Source organism: Heliangelus exortis, chromosome 18, assembly GCF_036169615.1.
Source record: "Heliangelus exortis chromosome 18, bHelExo1.hap1, whole genome shotgun sequence".
In the NCBI taxonomy this organism is placed as follows: domain Eukaryota; kingdom Metazoa; phylum Chordata; class Aves; order Apodiformes; family Trochilidae; genus Heliangelus; species Heliangelus exortis.
This window is the reverse complement of record NC_092439.1, coordinates 13,554,347-13,570,663: the sequence shown is the minus strand read 5'-3', so window position 1 is coordinate 13,570,663 and position 16,317 is coordinate 13,554,347. Positions and strand designations below refer to the sequence as shown.

The window sequence follows — 16,317 nt, the reverse complement described above, 5'->3', positions numbered from 1 at the left end:
GGTTTGAAGAGATGTTTGCAAAAGAAGTGGCAAGGAATGTAAAGAACATTGGTAGAAGTTGTGACACACATTGCATACCAAGGGCAGTGTTCCTGAAAGAGTTTTTCAACAATTCCAAGCCTCTTTAGCAAAAGAAAATTGACAGCAATTATAAGTGTCCATGGTGTCTGATTGCCTTGGAATCATTGAATCATTAGTTTTTCCACTCAGTAGTCTGTGACATGGGAAACCATTATCTGCATTACACAAAGAAGGAACTGTAATAAATTAAGCAACTTGTTCAAAGTCACACTGAGAATCATTAACTGAAGAGGGCTTGAACCCAGGTGTCCTGAATCCTAACCTCATCTCTCACTCACTGAGCCATCCTTCATGGCAGTTCATTGTCTCTGTCATACACAGGAATTTGCCTCAAGGGCTTATGAGCTCTAACCTCTTTGTAACAAAGCTATTCCAAGAAAAGAACTCTTTATCTTGGTTAAATCTGATCTTTCTGTAGTTAACTTTTTCTTTTAGACATATGAAATATTTTTGAGTTAAATCAATACACATGTGCAGCAGAGAGGAATGCATGAACACATATAAAAATCCATGAAAAATGAGTAAGTGCTCTATACCTTGCTGAGAGTTATTTAAAATAACATTACCCCCACTATAATTCATATAATTGTTCCAGGAAGTAGACAAGCATAAGGTCATATTAATAATTTAAACAATTTTACCCCTCAGCCTTCTTTCTCTTCAATAGAAGGAGTAGCACTGAGCAAAATAGCATTGGTTTAGCTTTTTGAAGACCTTAGTTGTGTATCAAAGAGTACAAAACAGCATTTTTCATTAATTTCCTGTTCTAGGATAAAAATATGTAAATAATTTAAAATTAATTCTTAGGTTACTGTAAACCCTTAACACCATCATAATTTATAGGTCTTAAGGAAATTTTCAGACCTTTTCATCCTGAAAGCATAACCTGTTCCTAGCTTTAGCTGTCAGGATAAACTAGGTAGTAATTGCTGCTCTAATGTTCAAACTGTGACATAGGAATTACATCTTTTTACCCTTCAAAATGAAACAATAATTCTGGTTTTTATACTATGACATACTAGTAGTTGTGAGTGTAAGTGAGATAACAGCCTGATTATCAGAAATTAACAGTCAGAAATTAAGCAAATCTTCTGTCAAAGACAGACAAAACCAAATCTGACTCCTTCTTCTGAGAACCTGAGAAAATTTAGTAATAATTCATGCTACAGTACCTGGTTCCAAACCTTAACTGTAAATTTTTGGACATAAATTCAAATTGCAATAGATGACCTAAACTTGTTATTCAGATCTGCTCTGTTGGCTCTTCACTTGTGACTTTGTATTGTGAAAAGGGACAGAAGCATTTCAGCTTTGTAGTTCTTACTTTCCACAACCCTAGTGCTAGCCCTAAGATCTAGAGAGACATCAGTAGATGCTACCTGAAAATTATAAACAAGGCACTCAGAGTGAAAATACTCACTTTTAATTTCTCTCTCTTGGGTTATGAATTGTCTGCTCTTGTGTATCTGAAGCTGAACTGCTCATCTATGGGCATCTTGTGGGGTTTGGGTTTTTTGTTTCCTGTTTAGAATATCACTGGATCAATAAGTAGAGGTCACTCTGTGAACCCAGTAAGTCCCTATTATTTTGCTCTAAAAAGCTGTAAAAACCTCATTGGTATCTTGCTTATGCAGGTGGGGTTAGGAATGAACCTGTGGGAAGCAGCCCAGGTTTAGTTTCCAACAGATGGATATAAAATTCAGGGGAGCTTGGAGTAATCATCTTTTCCAGTAATGTTGGCAAAATGTTTAAAATTTTATGGCCCTTCTCAAGAGAGTAGAGAGCCTCAGATTTTTAAGTTCATCGATGCAGTGAATTTGGTTGAGGTCAGCAGTGGCTGCAAATAGGCAGCAAAGAAAACTCTGCTTTGGGAGTGAGGCCCCTGAATCAGAAGGCAGCACTTGTTACACAGATTCAGTGTGACAGCCTGGTACAGGAGACACACAGTACTTTAAGTGACAAGTTAAGCTGAAGTTTGGCTCTTCATGTCCAAAGGGAACCTATTCTACCTGGTCAGACTCCCTCCACCAGAGTTCCCTGCATGTTCCCTGCCTCTGATCCCAGTTTTTAAACGACCATGTGGTGTTGCAGCACAGTTAAATAATTGCCATGCTTCATCCTAGTGATGGAAACCCTTTGTTGTCTATGGAATTGTCTGTATAGTGGCTAATAAACCAATTAATAATCCTGTTAATGTTTGTCTGGCTATACTCATTTTGATGGTGTTGATGTTCTCATGGTAGCAGGGTTGTATAGGTGACCCAAGTCCATACCTTAGGGAATCATGTATTAAAATAGTAGTTGCCATGAATAGTTAAGGATCTGTTTTCTGTGAAACTGTAATTGTGGTTCTCTTTAGGGTTCAGATTCACTGCACCACGTTTTCTACAAAAATAGCTGGAGACAAAAGCCCAAGCACAATTCTTACTGGGTCAAGAACAGGATCAGTTTTGCTAGCAAGTAAGGAGGGGAACTTCCAGCATACTCAGTAATAGCATCAGTAATAGTTTTCCATGCTTGAATTAGCAATTTTTTCTGTACTTTTGGAGAAGTTTTATAAATGTATTACATTCTCCAGATTACAAATGGAAGGTAAGAGTAAATAAAATAGAGATGTTGGGGGAGGAAAGGTATTAGCCAAAATATTCCCATCTGTCACTTTGTGTTTTCCCCATGTTTTTGGTCTATAAAACATGCTGCTAGTATACTCCAGCTTTCCATTATCTCCACACTTAAATCTCTGTCCCAGCTGGTCTAAACTGGTGCAATTTCTCTGAAGTTGGTGATTTTGCCTCCACCACTTATCTCTTCACTGTGTTTTCAGTTAAATCTCTACAAGGTAGTTTCAATTTCGTTTGTGTGTTTATTTTGGCACTTTCTTGTGCTTCCTCTTTGCTGGTGTTGTTTGAACAGCTTGTAATGAAGGATTTTGTTTAAATTGAAGAATCCCCCCAGGGTTGTCTCAGAGGGAGGGAACCTGTAGGCACTGCCTTTGTCCTTCCAGAGATCTCATGGGGCAGACGTTCCCATCTCCATTTCTTTTCCTCTGCAGGCTCCAGCAGAAAGGATCCCAGTTTTTTTCCCCCTCTCATGTCTGTGTGTTTTATTCCTAGTTCAGATGAAGATGGCTTGTCACTACTGACAGGCTATGCAGAGACATCTTTGGATTTCACATGGCTTTGAATGCCAATGAAAGGTTTGTTGTTTCACTGCTGAGGATTGCAAGTAAACAATTCCAGCAGAGCTACATTCAGAGAATGGAGTTGCTAATTATGTCTTCTGCCTCCCCTCTCCCCTTTGCTACCTGTTTCTCCCTCCTGGTTTGGTGCTGTTGACAAAGCAACCAGCTGTTTATCTTGCTTGAGGATGTACTCAGATGAGTGCATGTTTAGGTGGTGGAGCTGTATAAAAAGAATCTCTGAGATGTCAGGAGCTGGAAATCTATCCAAAAGCACTGTCAGTAAGGTGGTCTGATGAAGGCACAGCAGAGGTCTGTTGGAGGTGGAAACAGTTCCTTGCATGTGTTGACACAAGAGGAATTCTCTTGGACTGGGTTTCTCTGGGATTTCTCAGAATGGACTGAGAACTTCAGTAGCCCTTCACAGGTCCTCTGGAGTGCCTACTTTGCCCTAAATGTTCCTGCATTGTCAAATCATTGTATGAGAGAGGAACAAGGAGCTGGTTTTGCTATTCATTATAGAAATGCAACATCGTCACAAAAGTGTTTTGTGCCTCACTAGTTATTGCAGTTTTAAATGATTACTTCAGCATAATCCAAATTTCAGGATATTGTAGTAACAACCTTGGTAATTCTTACTGCTTAGTCTTTTCATCAAGCTTTGACAACCAGTACTGAAGGATGAAACAGGAACCTGTCCCATCCATGTCTCCATGTAATCTTTCATTTAAAAAGAGGTTGCACAACAAAATCTTAATTCTTTACTCTCTAGGTCCCAGGAGGGTGGAGTTCAATGAATGAAATTTGCCTCCTATTGTCTCCATGCCACCTGATCTTCACACATTTTGTAGGAAGTTGTTAGGCTGCCCAGATTTTCCTTCTGGCACATTGCCAGTCATATTAATATCCCTTGTATATCTGCAGCCAAAAAGATTCCAAAAATATTCCAAAAAATTTTCCAAAATTGTCTGAAGTATGGACAGGTTAAGCAGCACTGTGTCAGTAGAAACATGTACTGAGCTACTTCCAATAGCTCTTATAAGCTGTTCCAGTGAGGCAAAGGGGTCTTCTCATATCCTTCTGACATTTGCTTCAGCACTTCACAGAGTTCCTGAATATTCTCAGAACAACATCTTTAATAGTAATGCTTTTATGTAGCTGCTCTAACAAGTAGTGCTCCAAGCATTCAATATGGAAAGGAAATATTGTTCATTCCATTCTGCAGGCTGAGGAACTGAATTATGGAGGGGAAGTAAATTACAAAGATGACAGAGTAGGCCACTGACAGAAGCACAAATAAAGCTTAGGTCTCAAGTAGTGTCCTGTGCCTACTGGCAGTGCCACATTGCTTTGCTAAAGCTGAGAGTAACAAACCAGAAGGATGCAAGTGATGTTTTACTGTAGCTTGGATACCCATATTCTTCACCACTGTCACACACAGCTCAGCCAATTGTGTAGCCCTTTCTGATTTACTCAGTTGTGCACTGGGATGGGTAAGGATCTTTCAGCATGGCTTTTGAAGCTGTTCTCTACCCAGACTCTCCCAAATTCCAGGACACGTGCACATGGCTCCACAGAGATTAACAGCCCTTGTACATCAGCCCAAAGAAGCTTTGGATTCAGCTCATCCTCTTGAGTAGTAGAGCAGCACTGGTGCTTGCTGTCTAAGCCTAAAGTGTCTGTGTGGAGTGGGAAGAATGGCAATCTGACAGTTCTTCAGCAAGTCTGGACAGTGTGCTATTAAACTGAGTATATCAAATATTAGGAAGAACATCATAGAATCTTTAAGGTTGGAAAAGACCTCTAAGATCATCAAGTCCAACCATCAGCCCAGACCACCATGCCAACTAAACCATATCCTGAAGTGCTGTGTCCACAGATTTTTGGAACATCTCCAGGGATGATGACTCCACCACTTCCCTGGGCAGGCTGTTCCAATGCCTGGCTGCTCTTTCAGCAAATAATTTTTTCCCAATATCCAATCTGAACCTCCCCTGGTGCAGCCTGAGGACATCTTCTCTTGTTATGTAGGGGAAGAGACCAACCCCCAGTTTACCACAACCTCCTTTCAGGCAGTTGTAGAGAGCAAGAAGGTCTCTCCTCAGCTTTCTCTTCTCTAAACAATCCCAATTCCCTCAGTTGCTCCTTGGAAGACCTCCAGACACTTCACCAGCTTTGTTGCTCTTCTTTGGACATGCTCCAGGCACCTCAATGTCTTTTTTGTACTGAAGGACCCAAAACTGAACACAGTATTCAAGGTGCAGCCTGACCAGCACCGAGTACAGGGAAATAATCACTTCCCTCATCCTGCTGGCCACACTATTTCTGATGCAGATCAGCAGTGGCCACCTGGGCACACTGCTGGCTCATGTTCAGCTGGCTGGCAACCAGCACCCCCAGATCCTTCTCCTCCAGGCAGTTTTCCAGCCACTCTGCCCCAAGCCTGTGGTGTTGCCTGGGGTTGTTGTAACAGAAATGCAGGACCTGAACCTTGGTTGAAGCTCATACAATTGGCCTTGGCCCTATCAATCCAACCTGTCCAGGTCATGCTGTAGAGCCTTCCTACCCTTGAGCAGATCAGCACTCCCTCCCCAGTTCAGTATCATCTGCAAACTACCTGAGGATCTCCTCAATCCCCTCATTGAGAGCATTGGTGAAGATATTAAACAGAACTGGTCCCAGCACTGGGGCCTGGGGAACACTGTGACCAGTTGCCAACTGGATTTACCTCCATTCACCACAGCTCTCCTGGCATGGTCCTCCAGCCAGTTTTTAACCCAGTGAAGAGTACACTGGTCTGTGCCATGAGCTGCCAGCTTCTCCAGAACACTGTGGGAGACAGTGCCAAAGGCTTTCCCAAAGTCCAGATGGACAACATCACAGTCTTTCCCTCATCCACTAGGTGGGTCACCTGGTCATAGAAGGAGATCAGGTTGGTCAACAGCACCTACTGTAAACCCATGCTAGCTGGGTCTGATCACCTGCTTGTCTGGCACCTGCTGGATGAGCTCACCCAAGATGAACAAACTCAATAATCTTCCTCAGTACCAGGGTCAGGCTGACAGGCCTGTAGTTTCCCAGATCCTCCTTCTGTCCCTCTTGTAGATGGGCATCAAAATGTCAAGCCTACAGGCATCTGGGACCTCCCCTGCTAACCAAGACTGTTGATAAATGATGGAGAGTGACCTGGTGAGCTCCTCTGCCAGCTCCCTCAGTCTTTGGTGGATCCCATCAGTCCCAATGGACCTTGTGAGTGCCCAGGTGGCATAGAAGGTCATTTACAGCTTTCCCCTGGGTATAATGAGGGGTTTATTCTGCTCTCCATCCTTGTCTTCCAGCTCAGAGGGCTGAATATCCTGAGGACTGAAAGGGCAGAGTCCTTAAAGGGCAGAGTGCAGGCACATTATGAAGTGATCCAGTTAAATCAGAGAGCTACACCTGTAATAATACAGTGTTTCTGGAAGCTACCAGGCATGGCTGATCTCCCATTAAAAGCATGCAACAGAGATTGATTCTGCAGTAAAAATTTCTTCTAATCACTTCATAAAAATTTTGTCCCGTAGTTCCCTCCTTTTGTACTTGAATCATCGGAGTTGAATTTTTTGGTCTGAGGGATAATTCCAAGTGAAAAATATTTACTGTAGGTCTTTGCAAATTCAGACACATATTACTGTGGGCAACTGCTGTGCAAGTTTCTTTGCGTGCTGTTCTGTCAAATGTGTGCTGCTCTCCAGACCTCAAAAGCCCTTCTGGGTGCCCAGCCTGTGCCTTCCTGCTCTCTATCAATAGTGTCTACTCACAGGGAAGTATATAATGCTTCTATGGGAAATATGGCTATATATGTATACATATATATCACTGGGGGAGGCTGGGTTAGAGGACCTTTGAAGGTCTCTTCCAACCCTGACCATTCTGTGGTATGTCCACACCTCCCAGGTTGCTGGTCAGTGCCTTCAAGATGCATTGGAGTTGTTTTACATGGAAAACTTGAATCCAAGGTTTTTACAACCAAAGATGCAGAAGATTTAGTTTTCAGATATTGCAGGGATTCTGCTTTTGTCAACAAGCTATATTGGTGTAGATGATGCATAGTATCTTTGCAGTGCTAGTGTATCTTTGCCATCCTCAATAATCTACCTGCTGGGGTGAGTGGGGTGCTGAGCACATGGTTGTGTGGCCTGTATTGCATGCAGCCACACTTTCATTATTTTGTGTAAAAGTAGCAACACCAGATCAAGACAGAACAGTGAGGTGTTGCAGCCCACAAAATTCATGTCACAACTTGAATCCATTTGCTTATTCTTCATCATCCTTTTCTGTACTTCTGTGAAGTTTAGCTTGATATATGACCCGTTCTCTTTAAGCATTTATATACTTGTACAAGTGTGTATGCTGTAACCAAATAGATGTTGATAGCTTTATAAAAGGTAATCAGATGAAATACATTGTTAATGGCAAAGGAATACAGAAGGCATTAGTTCTTTCAGAATATTACATGAAACTATTTAATTAAGGACAGCAGAGCAGAGTTAGCCTGCACAGCTTCTGTCCTGGTAGATCCTTTCATGTAGTGATATTTTTTTAATGATGTTGTTTCCATCAAAAGAAGCCTGACAGTGTTGGAATAAATCTCTCTGCCTGACCAGTCCTTTAAGAATATTGTGTGTTTCTTATAGCTGATAGGAAAGACAAAATTAAGTGATCCTCAAGCTACACACTCAGTTTGATGTCGAAGTTTTAAATTACAATGCACAGTTCAGGTGGTATCACTGGGCCTCTCTCCATGCTTGTGTGCAGAAGGTGCTGCCTGCCCAGAGGAAAATGGCAGTTTCAAAAAGAGAAACCACTTAGGTTTTCAGTTGTCAGGTCCTTGTCCAGGGAGAAGTATGAAAGAGGCAAAGAGCCAAAGCAAGAGGCTTTGCTTAGGAAGAGCATTTTGGTCTCTGTCAAACCAAATGTATTTTGTGTACCAGATGTAGAGATACCTGATGGTGACCTGGGGAGGAACCTGGACACAAGATTTTGATGCATTAGATATATTTTATCCTTAAGAGCCTTGTAGGGAACTATTTATACTGGAAGGCCCTTCTGTTGTACATGGATGGTGAAATAACCTCACCACCTCTGGTGAAAAGTACAGTCAGGTGTTGTGAGCAATCCCTGGATTTTGTGACAACACCAGTCTCTGTGTGTGTGTCTGGTTTAAGAGCTAAAGGCCTGAGTTTCATATCAAAGAAACACCTGTGGAGTGCACTCAGCATATTTTGTTCATATATTAACTTTCTCTTGTCACTATATGTAGCTTGAAAGCAGATTTCCCAAAACTAATCAATAAAGTACCACTGGTTTGCTGCTTCTTCCTCTGGAGGATTTCAAGTTCTACTTTTTCCCCCTGGTTTCCCCTTCAAATCTTTCCTGAAAATTATACTTTTATTTTTAAAAAAAGAACAATGAAGTCTTGAAACAAATCAAAACAAGCCCCAGCCCCCTTCTGACTCATTTTAGCAAAATAGCCAGTGAGAGGTACTATGTGTTTCTGTGTGTGTCACTGAGCACTTGCAGGAGAACTGTTTTACATTCTGTTATGGTAGGGGAGAAAGGAGTCTAAAAATTCCCTTCAGAAAGGAGAACAGGTTGACACTAGAAAGCTCTTCTGTTGAATGTATGAGAGGACAGGGCAGGGTGGGGGAGATGCAAGTGGCTCAGCATGAGAAATGCAAAACAGGTTTAAAAACAAAATTAAAAAAAAAAAAAAAAGAAGGAATAAAAACAAGGCAAAGTCCATTGGGGGCTTCTGTGCTGCATTTTCTTTATGTGCTGGAGTATTAAACATCTTCAAGCTGCTCTAATGATGTTGATAACAAGCCTGATCTTTTGATGTTTTGGAATACATCAAAGCAAAGGTCCTGGAAGGCCCTAGTTCATCAAAATCTAAATCCCAGACAAAAAAGAACTTTTCTTTTTTTTAGTTGGGTTAATAGGTATGGATATTTTATTACACTCAATTTTATGTTTCCAGGGGCTTTGGGAGAAGGAAGGAGGAGATGGGAAAAAAATAAGAGTTTTGAACTAGGCATGAATGGAGCTGAAATGTAGTTCAGAAAAACACTTTGGAGAACAGTTAAAATCCTTTAAACTACTTCTTGCCTGTTCCAATTTGTGTGGGGATAAGCAGAAACCCTCTTCCATGGCTTTTGGTTTAGTGAAGAGCTTTGTCAGTTAGGAACATCAATAGATTCACGTAGCTTATAAAGAAAGGGGTGATTTTTGCAGTTGCTTTCTGACATCTGCCACACTTTTCCATTCCTGAGACCAAGGAAGAGCCTTTCACTTCAGTGTTCAAGCAGTGTTAGGCTCTAGCTCCCATAGTCCTGGTAGACTACTTCCAGAGTACACTCAAATTCTCAGCAGTGATACTGTCACCTGCTCCTGTGGCAGGGCTGTGGGGAAATTATATAGATTACCAAAAATATAGAAAGTTATTAGAGTGAGGTAGCGTGGACTTTGTAGTTAGAATGTGACAAGTTTCCACTTAATTTTGGTAGCAAGGAATTCTAATGATACGAATCAGAAGCAAGACCACCAGTACTTGTACAGTACTTATATTTCACAGACCTTTAGAATATCAGGAAATTACATGAAACTCAAAATTCAAGCCTTTGCTTGAAGTGAAACTGCTGACATGTGTAAGACAAACATAAAGAAAAGCCTTTTTTAGAACTTCAGGTAGAATAGACTCACTCTTTTGTGCATGAGAAACAGGAGCAGAGAAATGGTTTTGAATGTTGTCAGAACAGGAAGCTCAGGTCTTGTCCCTTTTGAAATTGATGATTTTTGTGTAGCATCTCTCACCTTGCAGTCAGATGCACATCTGCTTGATCACAAGTGTATATTGGGCTGTAGTTTGCTGTCAATAGGCACAAGACAATTAAAATCCTTATGTAACTGAGTTTGCTGCATAGTAAGAAACTAATTAATAACTCTTCAGATGTCATTGCTGCTGTGCCCCTTACAAATGGCTTTTAATTTCTTGAATCTGGGGGTTGTGCAAATGAGGCATTGATTCAGGGGAACTAGAGGTGAAATACATTTAGATTAATTCATCTGCTTATGGAAGGGGGTGTGCTGCAGTGCATTTTTGAGGCTGCTGAAGTGACTCAGGGTGAAATGCTATTGCTCTGTCCAGTGCTGTGCTTCTTTAGAGGATTTCCTTTCAGGTTCAGTCTGTTTATGATGTCCTGCATTGCCATGAGAACCCAGCAGCTTTTGGGAAGGGTAATATGGTAGAGGAACAAATGACAATCACTGGTGGCACTATAGTGGGACTGAATTCAGTCACTGTTTCTAGGTGCTGGTGTGCTTGTATTTTGAAGCTGGGAGAAACTTTTTTAGTGATATAATAATATATGGTATATTCTTTCATTGTTTAACTTCATAGATTTAGATGGACTTGTGGTGGGCTGCTCAGCTCTAACAGCCCTTTCTGAAAAGTTATTTTCTTGCAGTGCTTTTGAGTCCTTTATGTAGGAGACTGCACATACAGGGCACAAGTCCCCAGGAGGAGATCAAGGCCAATGCTGCACTCTCATGAATTATGAAGGCAGTGGATTCAGGAGCACACTTGAACAGCATCATAGATACCTATATAGCCCTTGTGTGGAGAGCAGGAGACCAACTTTGTCTTATATTTTGAAGAGGATAGAAGGGAACTGGGGTTCTGTTTCACACTCTTTATTGGGTGGCAGTCTGTGTCTGTGAAGGTCTCAGCAGTCACAAAAGTTAAGAACTTAGCTGTTGATCTTCAGGACTGGAAGTGGCAGCAGATGGAAGCCAAGGAATGCTGTAGACAGGAGAGGAAATTACATACTAGAATCTTGCATTTGCTTTCCCTCTGGAGAAAAGCAAGAAGAATATAGCAGGCTTGTTGTATGGGTCAGCTGGGTGCTTTGTTGTTGGAATCCCTCTCTGCTCATGTGCATTGATACTTTCTTTGGTATTTTGTTTAAATGCTTTCTCATCAGCAGTGTTAAAGGAGGCTGAACAATCACTCAGTGCAGAAGAACCATGGTCATGGTTGGATATGTAGGTAATTGTGAGCATAACATCCAGAGATGAGCTTCAGGAAGATGAAAAGGAAGTTTTAAAAACAAATAAAATATGCTATATCCAAAAGTCCCAGACACATACCTACAAGACACTTAAAATCACTGAGCTGTTGACAGTTTGCCTCACTTCATCAAATGCATCAAGCACAGTGCTTCTGAGAGGCAGAAGATCAAATTTCACATCTGTTACCCTCCCCTGGATTTCTTTTGCCTTTCTTGGTGTTTGTTGCTTTGCTTTCTTGGGCTGGGGTTGGGGTGGTGGAGGAGGAGGAGTGCTGTTTCTGCTGAAGGCACTTTTAATTTTATGACTGGCAAACTCCTCTAAGTGAGAGTAACTTAGGTGAGTTAATGGATTAACTGGTTACAAAGTCAGTAGGAAGTGGCTTGCATTCCAGAAACCTTAACACAATGGAAGTTATTCCAGTGGGCATAACCAATGACTCAAACATCTGTAGTTGGTTTTTTTCCATAGAAATTTTTCAGCATCTGATAAGGACTTCCGTTTGTTTTAACACACAAAGTCTGAAACACAAGGTTCTATTGTATCACAGTAAATAGTATATAGCACAGTAAATAGTATTAAAATGAAAAGGCCATAAATATGCCATCAAAGCAGAAGAGGGAATCAGAAAAACCTCATTGGACCTATTATTCCAGGTAAATTTTGTGACTGTCTGTGCTGTTTTCTATCCTAGGTGTCCATTGCACCTGCCTATTTTTGCAAAATTCAACATTCCAGTTCTTGTGATTCCTGTGCATTTACTGGCTTGGGTACCAGTGGAATTATTTTCTTGGCAAGTTCATATTATGGGAAAGAAATGTTTGTCTGCTGGTTCTAGCTGCTACTCACATTATGACACTTGAAAACAAGAAAGTGTTTGATGTATTTGAAAGATCACAGGCTTGAGTAAAAGGCATTTTGTTTCCTGCATCATTTTTATATACAACATTTGAAACAGTTTTTCACATGTAAGCTTGTTGGTGTCATTTTTCAGATTTTCAGACAAAGGTAGAACTCAAAAAGAATGCCCCTGAAGCAGGTGACTCTGTACTAGCTCTCAAAATCTGCCTACTACAAATTTTAGATTAAAAGTTCTGCCTTTCTTGAGACTTCTTAAGGTGGTGAGGAAATGGTGACTTAGGGAACTTCTTTAATTTTTCCAGTGTTTCTCATTGGAGAACATAATTAGGAAAATCCAGGAAGATAAACTCTGAGGAATAACTTCTTTCAGCTGCAAAACTTAATTCTGAATAGCTGCCTGCACTGTTAAAATCAAAGCTCTTTTCTTTCTCCCTGCCCACTGCTTATTAATCACAGAAACCTTTTCCTCAGTGGTCTCTCAAACACCTCTGTCACCCCCACATTGGTCCATGTGTGCTAAAGTAGTTTTCCTTGCTTGTAACTGTGATGGTGTCACAGTGCCTTTGATTCTTACAGTTACTCTGTGCTATTACCATATCAGATTCAAGCTTCTGATTCCTGCCTTCAGAGCCCATTAGTTGTTCTCCATCTGTCTCTTCCCCCCCCTTTTTTTTTTTCTTTTTTATCCACTGGGTTTGTCTGTGTTTGTAACTGCCTGTCCCATGGCACAGTTGCCCACCTGATAAAATCTCCCTCTTTTAAGATATCCTTAAGACTGACTCCTTTTTAGTGTCTGGAAGCAATCAGCTTGCTAATGATGGCTAGGTTTAGAATCAAACTCAGGTTTGCTAATGGTATTTATTTATTCATGCTCCTATTTATTCATGCTCCTTCTGGAAGATAAAACATCCAGCTGATGATGATTAGCTGATCTAGCTTATCCTTATTTTCATCTTTCCTCCCAGACTCTCTTGGAGTCTTTTCTTCTAATTTGTTTTGTGATTCACTTCTAAACTTTCAAAGTCAGTGCCCTGTCCTTACTCAGGCTTTATACTGCAGCTTCCACAGAGAGCTCCTCCTAAAGACATAAATGATAGCTCTTACTACTACTCTACAGTCTTAACCTGGGATTTTCAAGACTGGCCAGGAATGCAGGTGTGCATGTGACTTTCTGGAGTGCACTGTGTGGCCATAGCTGTTACAAATAATGAGATTTTTCTTTGGAATTTTTCCAGTTTGTCAAGGGGGTACTTGTGATGTGTGAAAACAGTGCCATTTAGGATAATGATGGAGAATAAAATCAATCCTTGCAGTGGAGGTGAGGCTGTAGGACACCACTAGCAGTGCATGCTGTGCTCCAAGGAATTACATGGTTCACCACTTCTGGTAGATAACACAAAAAAAGGCTTGATTCCTTGGCATTTGTGTGCTAAAGTCATTGTTCATCAACAACTTAGGGTTTGGTTGGCTAACATTTTTTTATTCCATTTGAGTCAGAATGAAAGCAGTGCAGTTTTAAATCTCTTAAACTTCAGTGCTTGTGCAAGAGGCCCCAAAAGAGAAAGTTAAAATATTCAGTCACTGCTCAGAACTTCCAACTCATATCATGTTCATAGAATGGTTTTGTTTGGGAAGGACTTTAAAGCTCATCCAGTTCCAGCCCCCCTGCATGGGTAGGGACACCTCCCATCAGACCAGGTTGCTTCAAGCCCCATCCAACCTGGCCTTCAACACTTCCAGGGAGGAGGCAGCCACAGCTTCCCTGGACAGTCTGTGCCAATGTCTCACCACCCTCACAGTAATTAATTTCTTCTAATTGTGTCTAATTTAAGTCTACCCTCTTTCAGTTTAGAAAAATTCTCTTTTGCTGTCACTCTATGCCCATGTAAAAAGTCCTCTCTGGCTTTCCTGTAGCCCCTTCAGGCACTGGGAACCTGATATCAGGTCTCCCCAGAGCCTTCTCCCTGCTGAACAACTTCAACTCTCTCAGCCTGTCTTCAGGAGAGCTCCTCCAGCCCTCTGATTACCTTTGGACTTTCTCCAACAGGTCTATGTCCTCTTCATGCTGGGAGCTGCAGGCAAAGGGACCTCAAGAGATATCTGTTGCATCCTTTATCCATACCACCTCTGGCAGACTTGGCCTAGCTTTTTCTGAAAGACCCCCCAAATGTGGAGATTCTGTGACTTTTCTAATATTTAACTGGTCTCACCATTAGAAAAGTTTTCCTGGCCCAAAACTGCCGCAATTTAAAAGTTTTTTTAATGCCTTTGTGGTACTTTGTGGCTTTTATACTCTTTTGAATTCACTCTGATTGACCCACATTCTTCTGGAAGCATTGTATGTGAAGATTCTGAAGCCTTGGCAGTACAAAATATACAGGCAAGGCTTGCTTAGAGAGCCTGGTTTACAGATTATACTGCCATTCATGCCTGCCTGCTGTGATGGAGTGATCAGGGACTGCTGTGCTGCATGTGGCTGAGTCCTGGGCTACCACATATGTTTCAGAAATGTAATTTAAGCTTTTCTGAGAGACAGTGAAAATCATCCCATGTTGTGAAATAGTTTTATAATATCACTGAAGTAATTCTTCAGCAGTTCGGTCCCTCTAAAGGTATATATGCCATGAAACAGATGTGAACTCATTTTCCATGTTGGCCTTGTGGAAATCCCATTGGAATTCAGTGAATGGCTCCTAGCTGGGAGTCATAGATGCTCTCCGAGCAAAACTGGCATCATAAATAAGAGCACCAGCACTTGGCTGAAATAGTTTCTGAAGGATGAAATAGCAAGGCATTTTGTTCTTTACTTTGTCTATCTCTGTACTGTTTTAGACTTACTTGGCTGGTAATCAGGCTGAAGTTGCCTAATGCTCTGTAGTCTCATTGTGAAAAGTGCATTGAGAAGCAAAGGATGCTTTGAATTACTTACCTGCTGATGTATCATTTCGTTTACAGATCTGTGCACATGAGCTGTAGGTTGCTGGCAGAAGCAAAAAACCCTTTTCCCAGTATGCATTTGATTATGAACCCCTTTTTTATATTTCAGTTGTCTGTAGTGCTTGGAGTAGCACCATTGGCAGAGCAGAACAGATTGCCAGAGACCCACAGCTACTGAGTTTAGCAATTCAATCCAGGGGAGAAAATGCAGTGAGAACCAGTCAAAGATGTAGCCTTAAGGCATTAAAAACTGCTTCTTGGAACAGGGTTGTTTCTTTTTTTAAATTTTAAAAAGCATCAAATGAAACTGCATTTTATCTTTGTGATGACTTAAAAAAATGCCTAATGCTGAATTTTTCTGCAGGAGGCTAATGGACTAGTTCTTTCCTTAGGAGTATAGCTTCTGGAGTAAACAGAATAAGCTCCTCATTTTCCATGGATGCTGGAAGACTTAAACTGTAGGTACTAAAGTTGCTTGAGCACAGCTCTTAATACTTTGATTTCCTTATAAGTCCCTGTATGTCAAGGGTAGGGCAGAAAGGAAAAAAGTTGTTTAAGACTTGTACACTTAATGTTTTTTGGGGCATCCCCATGCTCCAGTCATGGGAGCCATCCCACCACATCTCAGTGATACCAGGACCATCATAGCCCTGCAGGCATGCAGAGTTGTGCAGCTCCTCTTGTTTATTCCCCATGCTTTCTGCACTGGCATAGAGGCATTTGAGATGTTCCCTTTGGAGCAGTCTTGCTGGCAGTGCTTGTGTCTATCTGTGCACATGGCTTCCTGTTGGCCTGTGATTGATTCTCTTCCAGGCTCAGAGCATCTGTCAGTGGTTCTGTCCTCAACGTGATGGGTGTGGGATGCGCTGAGGATCCCCTCTCCCAGCACCCCTCGTTTAAAGCCCTTCTAAGTTGGCCAGGCTCTGGCCAAAGACTCTTTGTCCCTTCTCTGACAGGTGGACCCCATCAGCATCCAGCAGACCAGGTTTATCAAATTGAGCCTTGTGGTTTTGGTCCCCAGAGCCCTGAATATGACACCAATCCTTCAACCATTTTTAACTTTTCCAATTCTGTCTTCCTGCCCTTTTCCTTTAACTGGGAGGGTTGGTGAGAACACTACCTGTGCTCCCAAGGCCTTCACTGCTGCTCCCAGT

The 16,317-nt window shown here is 41.5% G+C and overlaps 1 protein-coding gene across 14 annotated transcripts in view; it reads left to right on the top strand.

Moving 5' to 3' along the window:
- Positions 1-16,317, top strand: part of BRSK2 (BR serine/threonine kinase 2) — a 300,865-nt gene that overhangs the window by 84,388 nt on the left and 200,160 nt on the right. The window lies entirely within an intron of this gene.